The 19,722-nt window shown below is 42.6% G+C and overlaps 1 protein-coding gene across 15 annotated transcripts in view; it reads right to left on the bottom strand.

Moving 5' to 3' along the window:
- Positions 1–18,658, bottom strand: part of FHIT (fragile histidine triad diadenosine triphosphatase) — a 1,470,392-nt gene extending 1,451,734 nt beyond the window's left edge. For 13 of the 15 annotated variants that reach the window (XM_081246013.1, XM_081246024.1, XM_081246021.1 and 10 more), the window contains exon 1: positions 18,513–18,658. The gene's annotated coding sequence lies outside the window, so the exon portion shown is untranslated. Of the gene's footprint in view, positions 1–18,267; positions 18,488–18,512 lie in introns of those variants that run through there. The other 2 variants (XM_081246028.1, XM_081246017.1) reach the window with 1 other exon arrangement.
- Positions 18,659–19,722: the final 1,064 nt, after the last annotated feature.

Here is a 19,722-nt window from a genome sequence, read left to right as displayed (position 1 = left end):
CAAGAAAAAAAGAGAGAAGCTCAAATAAATAAAATCAGTTACAGCCAACACCACAGAAATACAAAGGATAAGAGATTGCTATGGGGACTTCCCTGGTGGTCCAGTGGTTAAGAATCCACCTTCCAATGCAGGGGACGCAGGTTTGATCCCTAGTCAGGGAACTAAGATCCAATATGCCGCAGGACAACTAAGCCCATGCGCTCTAGACCCTGCACGCTGCAACTACTGAGCCCGCATGCCCTGGAGCCCATGTGCCACAGCTGGGGAGAAGCTCACACACTGCAACAAAGAGCCCATGCACCGCAACAAAAGATCTCACATGCTGCAACAAAGATCCCACGTGCCACAACTAAGACCTGATGCAGCCAAATAAATAAATAAATTTTTTTTAAAAAAAGAGATTACTATGAACAATTATACACTAATAAAATGGGCAACTATAAGAAGTGGATAGGGCTTCCCTGGTGGCGCAGTGGTTGAGAGTCCACCTGCAGATGCAGGGGACACGGGTTCGTGCCCCAGTCCGGCCAGATCCCACATACCACAGAGTGGCTGGGCCCATGAGCCATGGCTGCTGAGCCTGCGTGTCCAGAGCCTGTGCTCTGCAACGGGAGAGACCACAACAGTGAGAGGCCTGCATACTGCAAAAAAAAAAAAAAAAAAGTAAAGAAGGAGGTGGATAAATTCCTAGAAAAATATAATCTCCCAAGACTAAATCAAGGAAAAATAGAAAATATGAACACACCGATTATTGAATCTAATTTTTAAAAAATTACCAACAAACAAAAGTCCAAGACCAGACAGCTTCAAAGTTGAATTCTACCAAACATTTAAAGAAGAGTTAACACCAAACCTTCTCAAACTATTCCAAAATTGAAGAGGACAGAACACTTCCGAACCCATTCTATAAGACCAGCATCACCTTGATACCAAGATCAAAGACACCACACAAAAAAAGAAAATTACAGGCCAATACCACTGATGAAAATAGATGCAAAAATTCTCAACAAAATATTAGCAAATCAAATTCAATAATATATTAAAAGGATCATACACCATGATCAAGAAGGATTTATCCCAGGGATGCAAGGATAGCTTAACATCCACAATTCAATCAATGTGATACACCATATTAACAAACTGAAGAATAAAAGTCATATGATTATCACAAGTTTGTGAAAAAGCTTTTGACAAAATTCAACATCCATTTATGGCCAAAATTCTCAACAAAATGAGAATAGAGGGAACATACCTTAACATAATAAAAGCCATATATGACAAACCTACAGCCAACATCATACTCAGTGGTGAAAAGCTGAAAGCATTTCCTGTAAAATCAGGAACATGACAAGGATATCCACTCTCACCAGTTTTATTCAACAAATTATTGGAAGTCCTAGCCAGAATAATAAGACAATATAAATAAATAAATAAATGGAATCTAATTGGAAAGCAATAAATAAAACTGTCACTGTTTGCAGATTTCATTATATTTATGTATATAAAAAATATATAATACCTAATTATATGTGTGCGTGTGTGTATATATATATATTTTTTTTTGGTAAGCATGTATATTCCTAAAGAGCCCACCAAAAACTATTAGAACTGAAAAATGAATTTGGTAAAGCTGCAGGATACAAAATTAATACATGGAAATCTGCTGTGTTTCTATACACTAACATTGAAGTATCAGAGAAGTTAAGAAAACAATCCCATTTATAATTTCATCAAAAAGAATAAAACAGGGCTTCCCTGGTGGCGCAGTGGTTGAGAGTCCGCCTGCCGATGCAGGAGATGTGGGTTCGTGCCCTGGTCCGGGAAGATCCCGCATGCCGCGGAGCGGCTGGGCCTGTGAGCCATGGCCGCTGAGCCTGCCCGTCCAGAGCCTGTGCTCCGCAACAGGAGAGGCCACAACAGTGAGAGGCCCATGTACCGCAAAAAAAAAAAAAAAAAAAAAAAAGAATAAAACACCTAGGAATAAATCTAACCAAGGAAGTAAAAGACTTAGAAAACTATAAGACACTGATGAAAGAAATGGAAGATGACACAAACAAATGGAAAGATATACCACGCTTATGGATTGGAAGAATTAATATCATTAAAATCACCATACTACCCAAGGCAAATCTACAGATTCAATGCAATCTCTATCAACTGGAACAAATAATTCCAAAACATGTAAGGAAATACAAAAGACCCTGAATAGCCAAAATGATCTTTAGAAAGAAGAGCAAATCACACTCCCTGGTTTCAAACTATACTAGAAAGCTACAGTAATCAAAACAGTATGGTAGTAGCACAAAAACAGACACATAGATCAATGGAACAGAATAGAGAGCTCAGAAATAAACCCACACACTTGTGGTCAGTTAATCTACAACAAAGGAGGCAAGAATATACAATGGAGAAAAGATAGTCTCTTCAGCAAGTGGTGTTTGGAAAACTGGACAGCTACATGCAATAGAATCAGACTGAACTACTTTCTTATACCATATAGAAAAGTAAACTCAAAATGGATTACAGACTTTAATGTAAGATTTGAAACCATAAAAATCCTGGAAGAAAACAGAGGCAGTACACTTTTCGACACTGGTCTTAGAAATATTTTTTTAGATGTCTCCTCAGGCAAGGGAAACATAAAAAAATAAACAAATGGGACTACATCAATCTAAAAAGCTTTTGCACAGTGAAGGAAACTATCAACAACATGAAAAGGCAGCCTACTGAATGGGAGAAGATATTTACAAACAATATATCTGATAAGGGGTTAATGTCCCAAATATACAAAGAATTTATACAACTCAACATCAAAAAAAAAAACCCATTAACAAATGGACAGAGGACCTGAATTGACTTTTTTCCAAAGAAGGCATACAGATGGCCAAGAGACACATGAAAAGACACTCAACATCACTAATCATCAGGGAAGTGCATATAAAAACAACATGAAATACCACCTCACACCTGTCAGAATGGCTATCATCAAAAAGACATCAAATAACAAGTGTTGGACAGGATGAGGAGAAAAGGGAACCCTCATGCACTGTCAGTGGTATTGTAAATTGGTGCAGCCACTATGGAAATACTATGGAGGTTCCTCAAAACATTAAAAAATAGAACTGCCTTACGATCCAGCAATTTCACTTCTGGGAATTTACCCAAAGAAAACGAAAACACAAATTTGAAAAGATATATGTACTCCAGTGTTCATTGCAACATTATTTACAGTAGCCAAGATATGGAAGCAACCTATGTGTCTACTGATAGATGAATGGATAAAGACGATACACACACACACACACACACACACACACACACACACACACACACACCGGAATATTACTCAGCCATAAAAAATGAAATCTTGCCATTTTCAATAATATGGGTGCATCTAGAAGGTATGCTAAGTGAAATAAGGCAGAGAAGATAAATCCCGCATTATCTCACTTATATGTGGAATAGAAAAAACAAAACAAGCAAGCAAACAAAACAAAACACAAAAACAGACTCATAGATACAGAGAACAAATATGTGGTTGCCAGAAGGCAGATGGGTGAGGGGGTCAGCAAAATAGGTGAAGGGGATTAAAAGGTACAAACCTCCAGCCATATAAGAAATAAGTCACAAGGATGTAATAAACAGCATAAGGAATATGGTCAATAATATTGCAATAACTTTGTATGTGGACAGATGGTTACTCGACTTATCTTGGTGATCATTTCATAATGTATGAAAATATCGAGGAAGATGGCGGAAGAGTAAGACGCGGAGATCACCTTCCTCCCCACAGATACATCAGAAATTCATCTACACGTGGAACAACTCCTACAGAACACCTACTGAACGCTGACAGAAGACCTCAGACCCCCCAAAAGGCAAGAAGCTCCCCACATACCTGGGTAGGGCAAAAGAAAAAAAGAATAAACAGAGACAATAGGATAGGGACGGGACCTGCACCAGTGGGAGGGAGCCGTGAAGGGGGGAAGGTTTCTACACACTACAAGCCCCTTCGCGGGCGGAGACTGCAGGTGGCGGAGGGGGAAAGCTTCGGAGTAGCGGAGGAGAGCACAGCAACAGGGGTGCGGAGGGCAAAGCGGAGAGATTCTGGCACAGAGGACCGGTGCCCTCAGGCACACACCAGCCCGAGAGGCTTGTCTGCTCGGCCGCCGTGGCGGGCGGGGCTGGGAGCTGAGGCTCGGGTATCGGCTTTCAGTCGGAGCGCAGGGAGAGGACTGGGGCTGGCGGCAGGAAGAGAGCCTGAAGGGGTTAGTGCACCACGGCTAGCCCGGAGGGAGTCCGGGGAAAGGGTCTGGAGCTGCTGAAGAGGCAAGAGACTTTTTTCCCTTTTGTTTCCTGGTGCGCGAGGAGAGGGCATTAAGAGGGCTGCTTGGGGAAGCGCCGGAGACAGGCACGAGCCGCGGGTAAGGCACGGACCTCGGAGACGGGCGTGGGCCGCCGCCGCCGCCGCCGCCGCGGCCCGCCGCCGCCGCCGCTGCCGCCGCCGCCGCGGGGCCTGTGTGCGAGCGCGGGTCACTGTCCGCCCCGCCTTCCGGGGGGCCTGTGCACCCCGCCACTGCCGGGGTCCCCGAGATCCGGGGACGGCTTTCCCGGGAAAGCGCACGGAGCGCCACGGGCTGCTGCAACGTCACGCCGGCCTCTGCCGCCGCAGGCCCGCCCCACACTGCGCGCCCCTCCCTCCCCTCTGCCTGAGTGAGCCAGAGCCCCCGAATCAGCGGCTCCTTTAAACCCGTCCTGTCTGAGCGAAGAACGGACGCCCTCCGGCGACCTACGCGCAGAGGCGGGGCCAGGTCCAAGGCTGAGACCCGGGAGCTGTGAGAGCAGAGGCAGGGAAATCTCTCTGTGCAGCCTCGGAGGCAGCGGATTAAAGCTCCACGGTCCATTTGATGTGCCCTGCGTCTGTGGAGTGCATGAATGGACAGCGAATCATCCCAAATTGAGGAAGTGGACTTTGAGGACAAGATTTAAGACTTTCCCCCCTTTTCCTCTTTTTACAACAAATTATTCCAAATTAAGGAGGTGGACTTAGAGAGCAAGATTTCAGACTTCTCGCCCTTTTCCTCTTTTTACGACGAATTATCCCAAATTGAGGAGGTGGACTTGGAGAGCAAGATTTTTGATTTTTCCCCCTGCTCTCTTTTTGTGAATGTGTATGTGTAATCTTCTGTGTAAGATTCTCTCTGTATAACTTTGCTTCCACCATATGTCCCAGGGTTCTATCGCTCCGGTTTTTTTTTTTTTCAATAATTACTTTCTAATTTTAATAACGCTACTATATTTCATACTTTATTCTATTTTACTTTACCTGCTCTTTCTTTTTTTCCTACTCTCCCTTCCTCCCTCCCTCCCTCCACTCCTCCTTTCCTTCTTTCTTTTTCTTTCCTCCCTCCCACCCTTCTTCTTTCCACTTTCTTTTTCTTTCCTTCCTCCCTCCCTCCTGTCTTTCTTCCTTTCCTTCCTCCCTCCCTCCCTCCTTTCTTTCCTTCTTTCTTTCCATCCTTCCTCCCTCCCTCCTTTCTTTCTTCCTTCCTTCCTTCCTTTCTTCCCTTCTTCCTTTCTTTCCCTCTCTCTTTCTTTCTTCTACTAATTCTTTCTTTCTACTTTTTCTCCCTGTTACTCTGAGCCGGGTGGATGAAAGGCTCTTGGTGCTGCAGCCAGGAGCCAGTGCTGTGCCTCTGAAGTGGGAGAGCCAACTTCAGGACACGGGTCCACAAGAGACCTCCCAGCTCCACATAATATCAAGCAGCGAAAATCTCCCAGAGATCTCCATCCCAACACCAGCACCCAGCTTCAGTCAACGACCAGCAAGCTACAGTGCGGGTCACCCTATGCCAAGCAACTAGCAAGGCAGGAACACAACCCCACCCATTAGCAGAGAGGCTACCTAAAAACATAATAAGGCCATAGGCACCCCAAAACACACCACCAGACGTGGACCTGTCCACCAGAAAGACAAGATCGAGCCTCAACCACCAGAGCACAGGAATTAGTCCCCCCCACCAGGAAGCCTACACAACCTACTGAAACAACCTTAGCCACTGGGGTCAGACACCAAAAACAACGGGAACTACGAATCTGCAGCCGGCAAAAAGGAGACCCCAAACACAGTAACATAAGCAAAATGAGAAGGCAGAAAAACACACAGCAGGTGAAGGAGCAAGATAAACACCTACCAGACCTAACAAATGAAGAGGTAATAGGCAGTCTACCTGAAAAAGAATTCAGAATAATGATAGTAAAGCTGATCCAAGATTCTATTTCCAAGATCCATAATCTTGGAAATAGAATAGACAACATGCAAGAAACAGTTAACAAGGACCTAGAAGAACTAAAGATGAATCAAGCATCGATTAAAAACACAATAAATGAAATGAAAAATACTCTAGATGGGATCAATAGCAGAATAACTGAGGCAGAAGAACGGATAAGTGAGGTGGAAGATAAAATAGTGGAAATAACTGATGCAGAGCACAATAAAGAAAAAAGAATCAAAAGAACAGAGGACAGTCTCAGAGACCTCTGGGACAACATTAAACGCACCAACATTCGAATTATAGGGGTTCCAGAAGAAGAAGAGAAAAAGAAAGGGACTGAGAAAATATTTTAAGAGATTATAGTTGAAAACTTCCCCAATATGGGAAAGGAAATAGTTAATCAAGTCCAGGAGGCACAGAGAGTCCCATACAGAATAAATCCAAGGAGAAATACACCAAGACACATATTAATCAAACTGTCAAAAATTAAACACAAAGAAATCATATTAAAAGCAGCAAGGCAAAAACAACAAATAACACACAAGGGAATCCCCATCAGGTTAACAGCTGATCTCTCAGCAGAAACCCTACAAGCCAGAAGGGAGTGGCAGGACATAATTAAAGTGATGAAGGAGAGAAACCTGCAACCTAGATTACTCTACCCAGCAAGGATCTCATTCAGATTTGATGGAGAAATTAAAACCTTTACAGACAAGCAAAAGCTGAGAGAGTTCAGCACCACCAAACCAACTTTACAACAAATGCTAAAGGAACTTCTCTAGGCAAGAAACACAACAGAAGGAATATACCTACAATAACGAACCCAAAGCAATTAAGGAAATGGGAATAGGAACATACATATCAATAATTACCTTAAATGTAAATGGACTAAATGCTCCCACCAAAAGACACAGAGTGGCTGAATGGATACAAAAACGAGACCCATATATATGCTGTCTACAAGAGACCCACTTCAGACCTAGAGACACATACAGATTGAAAGTAAAGGGATGGAAAAAGATATTCCATGCAAATGGAAATCAAAAGAAAGCTGGAGTAGCAATTCTTATATCAGACAAAATAGACTTTAAAATAAAGACTATTAGAAGAGACAAGGAAGGACACTACATAACGATAAAGGGATCGATCCAAGAAGAAGATATAACAATTGTAAATATTTATGCACCCAACATAGGAGCACCTCAATACATAAGGCAAATACTAACAGCCATAAAAGGGTAAATCGACAGTAACACAATCATAGTAGGGGACTTTAACACCCCACTTTCACCAATGGACAGATCATCCAAAATGAAAATAAATAAGGAAACACAGGCTTTAAATGATACATTAAACGAGATGGACTTAGTTGATATTTATAGGACATTCCATCCAAAAACAACAGAATACACATTTTTCTCAAGTGCTCATGGAACATTCTCCAGGATAGATCATATCTTGGGTCACAAATCAAGCCTCGGTAATTTTAAGAAAATTGAAATTGTATCAAGTATATTCTCCGACCACAATGCTATGAGACTAGACATCAATTACAGGAAAAGATGTGTAAAAAATACAAACACATGGAGGCTAAACAATACACTACTCAATAACGAAGTGATCACTGAAGAAATCAAAGAGGCAATTAAAAAATACCTAGAAACAAATGACAATGGAGACACGACGACCCAAAACCTATGGGACGCAGCAAAAGCAGTTCTAAGGGGGAAGTTTATAGCAATACAATCCCACCTTAAGAAACAGGAAGCATTTCGAGTAAACAACCTGACCCTGCACCTAAAGCAATTAGAGAAAGAAGAACAAAAATACCCCAAAGCTAGCAGAAGGAAAGAAATCATAAAGATCAGATCAGAAATAAATGAAAAAGAAATGAAGGAAACGATAGCAAAGATCAACCAAACTAAAAGCTGGTTCTTTGAGAAGATAAACAAAATTGACAAACCATTAGCCAGACTCATCAAGAAAAAAAGGGAGAAGACTCAAATCAATAGAATTAGAAATGAAAAAGGAGAAGTAACAACTGACACTGCAGAAATACAAAAGATTATGAGAGATTACTATAAGCAACTCTATTCCAATAAAATGGACAACCTGGAAGAAATGGACACATTCTTAGAAATGCACAACCTGCCAAGACTGACTCAGGAAGAAATAGAAAATATGAATAGACCAATCACAAGCACTGAAATTGAAACTGTGATTAAAAATCTTCCATCAAACAAAAGCCCAGGACCAGATGGCTTCACAGGTGAATTCTATCAAACATTTAGAGAAGAGCTAACACCTATCCTTCTCAAACTCTTCCAAAATATAGCAGAGGGAGGAACACTCCCAAACTCATTCTACGAGGCCGACATCACCTTGATACCAAAACCAGGCAAGGATGTCACAAAGAAAGAAAACTACAGGCCAATATCACTGATGAACATAGATGCAAAAATCCTCAACAAAATACTAGCAAACAGAATCCAACAGCACATTAAAAGGATCATACACCATGATCAAGTGGGGTTTATCCCAGGAATGCAAGGATTCTTCAATATACGCAAATCAATCAATGTAATACACCATATTAACAAGTTGAAGGAGAAAAACCATATGATCATCTCAATAGATGCAGAGAAAGCTTTCGACAAAATTCAACACCCATTTATGATAAAAACCCTGCAGAAAGTAGGTATAGAGGGATCTTTCCTCAACATAATAAAGGCCATATATGACAAACCCACAGCCAACATTGTCCTCAATGGTGAAAAACTGAAACCATTTCCACTAAGATCAGGAACAAGACAAGGCTGCCCACTCTCACCACTCTTATTCAACATAGTTTTGGAAGTTTTAGCCACAGCAATCAGAGAAGAAAAGGAAATAAAAGGAATCCAAATTGGAAAAGAAGAAGTAAAGCTATCACTGTTTGCAGATGACATGATACTATACATAGAGAATCCTAAAGATGCTACCGAAAAACTACTAGAGCTAATCAATGAATTTGGTAAAGTAGCAGGATATAAAATTAATGTACATGGGCTTCCCTGGTGGCGCAGTGGTTGAGAGTCCGCCTGCCGATGCAGGGGACACGGGTTCGTGCCCCGGTCTGGGAAGATCCCACATGCCGCAGAGCGGCTGGGCCCGTGAGCCATGGCTGCTGAGCCTGCGCATCCGGAGCCTGTGCTCTGCAAGGGGAGAGGCCACAACAGTGAGAGGCCCGCCTACCGCAAAAAAAAAAAAATAAATAAAATTAATGTACAGAAATCTCTGGCATTCCTGTACACTAATGATGAAAAATCTGAAAATGAAATCAAGAAAACACTCCCATTTACCATCGCAACAAAAAGAATAAAATATCTAGGAATAAACCTACCTAAGGAGACAAAAGACCTGTATGCAGAAAACTATAAGACACTGATGAAAGAAATTAAAGATGATACAAATAGATGGAGAGATATACCATGCTCCTGGATTGGAAGAATCAATATTGTGAAAATGACTCTACTACCCAAAGCAATCTACAGATTCAATGCAATCCCTATCAAACTACCAATGGCATTTTTCACAGAACTAGAACAAAAAATTTCAAAATTTGTTTGGAAAAACAAAAGGCCCCGAATAGCTAAAGCAATCTTGAGAACGAAAAACGGAGCTGGAGGAATCAGGCTCCCTGACTTCAGACTATACTACAAAGCTACAGTAATTAAGACAGTCTGGTACTGGCATAAAAACAGAAAGATAGATCAGTGGATCAGGATAGAAAGCCCAGAGATAAACCCACGCACATATGGCCAACTTATCTTTGATAAAGGAGCCAGGAATGTACAGTGGAGAAAGGACAGCCTCTTCAATAAGTGGTGCTGGGAAAACTGGACAGGGACATGTAAAAGTTTGAGATTAGATCATTCCCTAGCACCATACACAAAAATAAGCTCAAAATGGATTAAAGACTTAAATGTAAGGCCAGAAACTATCAAACTCTTAGAGGAAAACATAGGTAGAACACTCTATGACATAAATCACAGCAAGATCCTTTTGGACCCACCTCCTAGAGAAATGGAAATAAAAACAAAGATAAACAAATGGGACCTAATGAAACTTCAAAGCTTTTGCACAGCAAAGGAAACCATAAAGAAGACCAAAAGACAACCCTCAGAATGGGAGAAAATATTTGCAAATGAAGCAACTGACAAAGGATTAATCTCCAAAATTTATAAACAGCTCATGCAGCTCAATAGCAAAAAAACAGACAACCCAATCCAAAAATGGGCAGAAGACTTAAATAGGCATTTCTCCAAAGAAGATATACAGACTGCCAACAAACACATGAAAGAATGCTCAACATCATTAATCATTAGAGAAATGCAAATCAAAACTACAATGAGATATCATCTCATACCAGTCAGAATGGCCATCATCAAGAAATCTAGAAACAATAAATGCTGGAGAGGGTGTGGAGAAAAGGGAACACTCTTGCACTGCTGGTGGGAATGTGAATTGGTACAGCCACTATGGAGAACGGTATGGAGGTTCCTTAAAAAACTACAAATAGAACTACCATATGACCCAGCAATCCCACTACTGGGCATATACCCTGAGAAAACCATAATTCAAAAAGAGACATGTACCAAAATGTTCATTGCAGCTCTATTCACAATAGCCCGGAGCTGGAAATAACCTAAGTGTCCATCATCGGATGAATGGATAAAGAAGATGTGGCACATATATACAATGGAATATTACTCAGCCATAAAAAGAAACAAAACTGAGCTATTTGTAATGAGGTGGATAGACCTAGAGTCTGTCATACAGAGTGAAGTTAGTCAGAAAGAGAAAGACAAATACCGTATGCTAACACATATATACGGAATTAAAAAAAAAAAATGTCATGAAGAACCTAGGGGCAAAACGGGAATAAAGACACAGACCTACTTGAGAATGGACTTGAGGATATGGGGAGGGGAAAGGGTAAGCTGTGACAAAGCGAAAGAGAGGCATGGACATATATACACTACCAAACGTAAGGTAGATAGATAGTGGGAAGCAGCCGCAGAGCACAGGGAGATCAGCTCGGTGCTTTGTGACCGCCTGGAGGGGTGGGATGGGGAGGGTGGGAGGGAGGGAGATGCATGAGGGAAGGGATGTGGGAACAGATGTATATGTATGACTGATTCACTTTGTTATAAAGCAGAAACTAATTAAAGAAAAAAAGAAAAAAAAAGAAAATATCAAGTAATTATGTAGTACACCTGAAACTATCATAATAATGTATGTCAACTATATTTCAATAAAAAATAGAAATTACTTTCATGAAGAAAAATATATATATTCAGATACAAACATAAGAATACACATTTTCTATGGAGGAAAACATTTTTAAAGGAAAGGGGTCCTATATATAATGGATAATCCAGAAAATTAAAGGCATTTAATCAAATTAGCTTAACTGTTCCACCCTAAAATGGTAGATGGAAGTAATTTTAAAGGAAAAAAAGACAGAAAGAAACCCATCTTTATAATTGGCAGCCTCTCTGGAAGTGGTTCCTTTTAAACTACTGAATTAGAATGTAAGAATGTTACTAGTAAAAATGGGTTGTATTTTATCTGAACAATAGTTTAAGCCTTTTCAATAACATGGCCACAGCTCATGAAAACATGTAACTCAATTTCTTTTGAACATGGTTTTCATGGGTTAATAACTTTTTTTTTAGCTCTGAGGAATGGAACAAACTAAATATCAGAAAGAGAAAAGCAGTCTGAATCTCAACATTAAGGAGAATCCTGACTAGGGTAAGCACAGCTAGAGATAAAAGGGTTAGAACGGGGGTGTCCTAGTAAGTAATCTCAAAGGTAACCCAGGGCACAGCCTACAGTTAGTTCATCAGATTCCAAGAGAGATTTGTGACTAGGCTTATTATCTCTTTCACTCCCAAAGACTTCAGCTACTTTCCAAATATTTCATTCCCCACCCAGGCCCTTAGACTGTACTTGATTAATTTTGTGATGTTATGTTTTTTAAAATCAATGGTTCTCAATCCTAGATGCACTTCATTATAACCTGGGAAACTTAAAAAAGAAATTATCAACACCTGCCTCCCCTCCCTCACTCTGATTTAATTTATATGGATGGGACCAGCCCCAGGTGATTCTAACTTGCAACAAGGGTTGAGAATCACTGGTTGGAGAACAATCCAAACAGGTTAAAATTACGTAAAGAAGGAGGCACTAGGGCTTCCCCGGTGGCGCAGTGGTTGGGAGTCCGCCTGCCGATGCGGAGGATGCAGGTTCGTGCCCCGGTCTGGGAAGATCCCACTTGCCGCAGAGCAGCTGGGCCCGTGAGCCATGGCTGCTGAGCCTGCACGTCCAGAGCCTGTGCTCCGCAACAGGAGAGGCCACAACAGTGAGAGGCCCGCGTACCACAAAAAAAAAAAAAAAAAAAAAAAAAGAAGGAGGCACTATAATTGGGCTAAATAAATTTACAAGGCTAGGCGAGGTGCCTCAAGTTCCTGCAATCAGATATAAGATGGTACTTTCAGGATCTCAGATTTTTTTCCATCAAATTGAGAGACTCAATTGCGGAGAGAAATCTATTTGCCCATAATGTTCAAATTTTTACAAAGTTCAGCACTTCACCTGTGAGACAGAAGCAAAAACAGTAGAATTAAAGGTAATCTATTCCACCTAGCATTCAAAATGTGATAAACAAGAAAATGTGATAAACAAGGAAACGTAGAGCAGAGTGCATAATATTGTGATTTTTACTAATAACCGTAAGAGTAAAATCAAAGCTACCATTTACTGAGTGCCAATTACTGTATTGAGCACAGTAACCCTTTCCAAGGGTGACCTCATTGAAAATTTAAAACATGATTAAAGCAATAGAAATTATTACCAACCTTTCACAGATAATAAGGAAATTGAGGCTCAAAGAGATTACCTCACTTTCCCCAGAGTCACACAGCAAATAAGTGGAAAAACCAAGATTAGAATCCAGGTCTTCTGCTCCCTAGAGTCCATTCTCTTAATCACCGTTATCTCTGACCTAGAACACTGAAGAGTCTCCTAAGTACTTGCTACTCAAAGGATAGTCCATAGACCAGCAGCAACAGCCTGCTGGTGCTGGCCCATTCCAGATCTGCTGGCCCATTCCAGATCTGCTGAATCAGACTCCACATTTTAAGATCAGGGGGAGATTCATACGCACATTAAAGTTAAATATAGATAGCAGGACTATCTGGTTTTCCCACATTATTACCTCTCACAAATTCATCATCCATACTGCATCCAAAGTCTTTAAAAAACAAATCCAATAATTTTATTTCTCCACTTAAGACTTTTAAATGGTTTCACAAATACCCTTGGAATAAAGTCCAAAATTCTTTTACAATACAGATAACTGGACTCTGCATAATATCACCCATGCCTGCCTCTGCAGCCTCATCTCTCCCACCTCCCCCATTCAGTGATTTGTATACCCCAAGCACAAAGACTTTTCTGCTCATCAAATCCCAACACACTCTACCTTCCTTGCTTCTTTCCTTCAAGTTCTTCCCTGCTTAGAATATACCACAACCCACCACCATGACCACCTCCGTGTCAGCCACATTCCAGGCTGTATCTCCACTGCATAACAGTGCAGTGCCTGGCACAGAGCTAGGAGCAGGATAAATGTGCTCAATAAATACATGCTTAAGACAACTCGACCGAGGGCCTCAACTGTTTCCTTCGTTCATCTGCTCTTTGCTCTTGCTATGATCCTCATTTCATTTCTCCTTCCCTGTCCCCGGCATCACCCCTCTTCTGTAACTCACCTCTCTATCACTAACCTCATGGCTACTGAAGTTGTCATCTTTAGAAAGAAGCACTGCCGTGTCCACATAGCCACTGCCCCGGGATTACTCACTAGCTGGATGACAACTGCTTCACTTTAACCCTGAGGCTCCTGGGATAGGCCCAGTCCTTTCCAGAAGTGGACAGAAGGCCCTACTGACTGCTTTTCAACCCAAGATTTAATATATAGATGAAACCAGAGATCAGGGACCTCTCAACAGTCAACGCAGAGGCAAAAGCTTCACTATCTCTCTGCCTACACAAGACACTTTCACTGAGCTGACAAGATGGATTATCAAGAGTTGCAGTTAACTTCATAGTTTATATGTGATGGCCAAGCTTGCTACTCTAAGAAAACAAATGACAGACCCTTTTATGAAACAGATATCTGCCTCCAGTTTAAATCCTGAGTAAATATATTTTCATATACATGTTTACATTAATAATGACAAAAATAAGATCTATTCATCTATTAAATGCAAGCTATTGAGCACCTGACATGCTCAAAGCTTTAAACACACTATCTTATTTAATCTTTATCATCACTTTATGCGGTAGAATGCTTATTATCCTTGCTTTACAGAAGAGGAAACCAAGGGCTTAGTAACATGCCTAACAGGCAGGGCTGGGATTTCAGTCATAGGTCTTCAGACTACCACTCTCTATTGCTTCTCTATGTTTTGCTATTTGGGTCACTTTCTCATCTTAGAAGTCACAGACCTGGACATTCCCAAAGCAACAGTCCCTCAGAGGATGACCTCAAAAGCTGAGATTTTTCTCTGCAATGTAGACAGTGAAAGTAACCTGCTACAGCTTGTATTTCAAAGCTGCCTTTCTGCATTAAAAGAGAAAACTGAGATTCAGGGGGGAAATGTGGGAATAGAGCTCAAAGGTGCTTATGAATGCAATTCCACAAATACTTTTTCCGTGTCTACTAGTGGTCAGGCACTTTGCTGGAAGCTGACTGATCAGACTGTCATTTAGGAGAGTGCTGGTGGGACAGAGGGTGACCAGGAGAACATCTCCCATAGTGACTATCTCAGGAACGTTTAGCCAGTAATTTATAAAACTGCTACTTTATTTCTAATTATGTAGAAATCATCTTTCACACACAAGAGGTGAGAGTAATCTGCTTTATTATCTGTGAATACATAATTGAAAGGGCCAATGTGTCTTCTAAAACAAAAGTTTTATATAATTCAAACAACTCGTGTTCATTTATGTTACCCTATATTAGAGGGTTAGATTTTAACATATGTGAATGCAAACACAATGTCAGATTTTGTTCTCGTGTCTTACAGGACAAAAGAGAAAAGAGTATTGGGAGCCAAGACAAGACTAATTCCCAAAGTACAAATGGAACATATTGAAGCTGCATGTACATTAAAAGAAAGGGAGCTGCATGTACACAGAAACATTTCCTAAAGCATTCTACCAAACATGTCCAGGAATAAGGCAGGGACAAGGATACTAAGTAAAAGAAAGCATGAGCCTAAAAGGTCACATACAGAACTATGAGGCCTCCAGAACCCTGCCTCCTTGCAGAAACAGAATGTTTCTGACACAAGGGCATGAGATGAAGGCTGTGAATCATGTTGTACCTCAATTCCCTAATTTTTAAAATGAAAAAGTTAGATTAGATGATTTATAAGGTCCTTCTAGCCCTAATCCATTAGCTACTTTTCATCCATGAGGCCCTGGACCTAAAGAGAGATGAGCTATATGTTCAGAAAACGTTGAATTCATGAAATATTACAACCTTACCAATAAGAAAAGAGACTTTACAACAACTGGTCCTGGTCAGTGGCCTAGAAAGAACAAATTAGGAGAGAAACCATTATCTAAACAGCTTCACATATGGCGTCCCTGCTAGCTGTCTGCTGGTACAATGAAAATAACCCTGGACTTGGAAACAAGACGTTTAGGTCTAGTCTCATCCCTGACACAGACCAGCTGTGTCACCTTGGGCAAACTGCTTCACCACCCGAACCAGTTTCCTCATCTCTAAAATAAAGGTATTATAAAACTCTATATAGGGCTTCCCTGGTGGCGCAGTGGTTGGGAGTCCGCCTACCGATACAGGAGACACGGGTTCGTGCCCCGGTCCGGGAGGATCCCACGTGCCGTGGGGCGGCTGGGCCCGTGAGCCATGGCCGCTGGGTCTGCGCGTCCGGAGCCTGTGCTCCGCAGCGGAAGAGGCCACAGCAGTGAGAGGCCCGCGTACCGCAGAAAAAAAACTCTATATAACTAACATTTGTGGAACCTCTACTATATGCCAGGAACTGTTCCAAGATCTTTGCCTTAGATGATCTCAAAGGTTTTTGCAGCACTATCGTTTAGTGTTTAACTACAGAGGCAACATGGTATAGTGGAAAGATTCCAAATTCCGTTCTCAGAAAGCTCGGGCTCCCTCCACCTCCATAAGATAGAGTCTTTTTCTAAGCAGAGTCTGTCAAGCAGACTGGGTTACAATCTCGGTAGTTCTATTCACTAGCTTAGTTAACTTCGACACGTTGCTTAACTTCCCTATTTCCTAGCCTTAGTTTTCTAATATGGAAAATGCATATGAAAATGGCTATTTCTCTCATATAGCTCTTGAGAGGATTAAACCATAACTAAATGTAATATCTATTTATTTATAAAACATATTACATTTTATTACTAGGTGTGACCGTGTACAAACCGTCTTCTCAAGTTTTTTTCTTATCTACAAATGGGAGATACAGTATTATTACGAGAGACAGTGTGAACCCGCTCTGTAAACTGTTGAGTGTTAGCACTGTTTGAAAGCATGCATAATTCCTTTCTAAGATACTTAGAAAAGCGTATACAATAAACCCCCACGTAGTACTTGGAAGAGCGGATACAATCAAAGACAACAAAAACACATTCTTACTAAACATATTTCACTACACACGGCTCGCAGCTAGTGGACGCAGGGCAGGCAGCCAAGAACGCAGGGCCACATGGAAGTTGTAGTTCCGAGTCAAGGGGCTGCTCCAAAGAACTGCTGGAAGTGGGACTTCAACTCCCAGGAGACACCTCACCAAGCCAAATGACACGCTGGGAGGTGGAGTACCAGCCCTCCGGGAAACTAGAGGTGGGACTACAACTCCCAGAAGCCTCCGCTGCCCGGGCTGCCGGCGGTAAGATGGAGCCAGAAAATAGAGAGCTCAGGTACAGGACCTTAACAGGTGCGAGTCGGGGCCGCTTTCGGTAGTCCCGGACCCAGCAAGGGTCTGAGCCTTTCTAACATGACCACAGGCTGCATTCTATGCTGATCCCAAGCACAGTTCTGAGAGACGCACAATAATAAAGGAGTAAGTTTGCATGTGGCAAACTTTCACAAGCAAGACTTCATCTAGATTTCAGCTCCTGGCAGCTCCTTGGGCCACTTAGGCAGGGAGCGTTAAGTTCTTTTTTCCCCGGTAAGCACTGTGACTGGCTGGTCATACAGCAGAGGCAGAATTTGATCCTAGAGAGGAAGCTGCAAATCCAGCTCCAGTTCCACTAACCGGCCTTTTTCCCCCACATGAACACACCTTAAAAATCCCCGCATGTTCTCATATAAAAACTACATTAGGGCTTCCCTGGTGGCGCAGTGGTTGGGAGTCTGCCTGCCGATGCAGGGGACATGGGTTCGTGCCCCGGCCCGGGAGGATCCCGCATGCCGCGGAGCGGCTGGGCCCGTGAGCCATGGCTGCTGAGCCTGCGCGTCAGGACCCTGTGCTCCGCAATGGGAGAGGCCGCGGCAGTGAGGGGCCCGCGTACAGCAACCCCCCCCCCAAAAAAAAACTACATTAAGCCATAAAATAGATGTAAGGAAGTCCAACCGAGTACTGATTTCTCCCACCATAATGAATTATTTTTGTGTCTTTTAAATACTAAATGTAAAATTCTCTCCCAAAATATTGCCTCCCCCGTGTCCTGCTTAGCTCCTCTCCTGGACACTTGTTCAAACCCTCCTCCCTCCCCCTGGGGAACCCAGAGCTGGATGTTTAACACACATCTGTTGGGGCATAGAGTCCTGCTACTTGACAATAAAACTGAAAAAAATCCAAAAGCGGCCAGTGCCAACTACACCACCTGAGCCAGGAGCTGGGGCGTCCCTGGAACCGCCGGCATGCCTCCATGCCTCAGTTTACCCACTTACAAAATGCGGCGGAGGAGGGGCGGGTTAGGGTTAGGGCCGGTGCTCAGGAACTGGCCGTGAGAAGGTTCGGTGAGGTGGGAGGGTCCTCCTGACAGACCCCCCCACCACCACTACCTCCCAACGAGCTGCGTGGACCCAGTAAGTCCTCGCTCCACTGGACCGCCGGAGTAATGACCAGACGCGCGCGGAAACCCGGATCTGCGCCACAGAAACACTGTTCGACTTGGGCTTGCCCCCGCCCCTACCTTCCAAGATCTTGGCAGCTGGGAAGTGAAAGGCAGAGGGAGGGAGCGCGGGGCAGAAGCAGCTCCTGGGCGTGTGCCCACGGGAGTGGCTGCCTGAGGGACCCGGGAGCAGAGGGCGAAAAGTCCCTCCACTGGACGGAGCGGAGCAAGGACTACAACTCCCAGACGGCCCCGCGGCGGGGAAGGGACCCAACATGGCTACTCGTCTGGGGACAGACGCGCGGGCCAATAGGCGCAGAGCACGTGCCTACACCGGGCCAATCAAAAGCCATAATGACAAAAATCCCTGTTTAGGGGGCGGGAAACACTGTCGCTCTCTGGAAAGAAGCTGAGGTGAGAATCCCCTCAGGAAGGGATTTCGTCATAATCCACACAATCTTTGTTTTTTACCAAATGTAAAAAGTAACATGATTGTTTAGGCTGTGCTGCATTTTTGCTTCCTTCTTTCCTCCCACACGCGCTCAACTTACCCACCCCTCACTGTTCCTCACTGTCTGAATTTCCTTTCGCTTCGTTTCCTCACTCTGGATCTTTTTTGATTCCTAAAGCCTTCCTTTCTTTTGTTTCTCTCAGCACGCGGGCTCGCAGGCCTTACTTGAACCGGTGTATGACTGCACTCCGCCTTCCCGCGCATCCTAACTAAAATTGAACCACAGACTCCCTTGTCCATTCCTTTCTTCTTCTTCTTTTTTTTTTTTTTTTTTTTTTTTTTGTGGTACGCGGGCCTCTTACTGTTGTGGCCTCTCCCGCTGCGGAGCACAGGCTCCAGACGCGCAGGCTCCGCGGCATGTGGGATCTTCCCGGACCGGGGCACGAACCCGCGTCCCCTGCATCGGCAGGCGGACTCTCAACCACTGCGCCACCAGGGAAGCCCCCTTTCTTCTTTTTTTGTGTTATTTTTCTCCTTAGCTCTTGTCCTTAACCAAGCATTGTATATAATTTATCTTTTTTATCATCTTGCCCCTTAGAATGAAAGATCTGTTTTAGATATGGAGTTTTTTTCTGGTCACTGCAGTGTTTCTAGCACCTAAAAGTATAAATAGTATCTACAATATATATAGTATAATATTTTATATTATAAATTTTAATTTAAATTTATTATATATAATCCATATATTTATATACTATAAAATTTCTATTATAATATTTTATATAGTATATATATATACACCCATACTATATGTATTACATATAGTGTATATGTATATAT

Source organism: Mesoplodon bidens, assembly GCF_964165515.1.
Source record: "Mesoplodon bidens genome assembly, chromosome: 10".
In the NCBI taxonomy this organism is placed as follows: domain Eukaryota; kingdom Metazoa; phylum Chordata; class Mammalia; order Artiodactyla; family Ziphiidae; genus Mesoplodon; species Mesoplodon bidens.
This window is presented reverse-complemented; position numbering and strand designations above follow the sequence as displayed.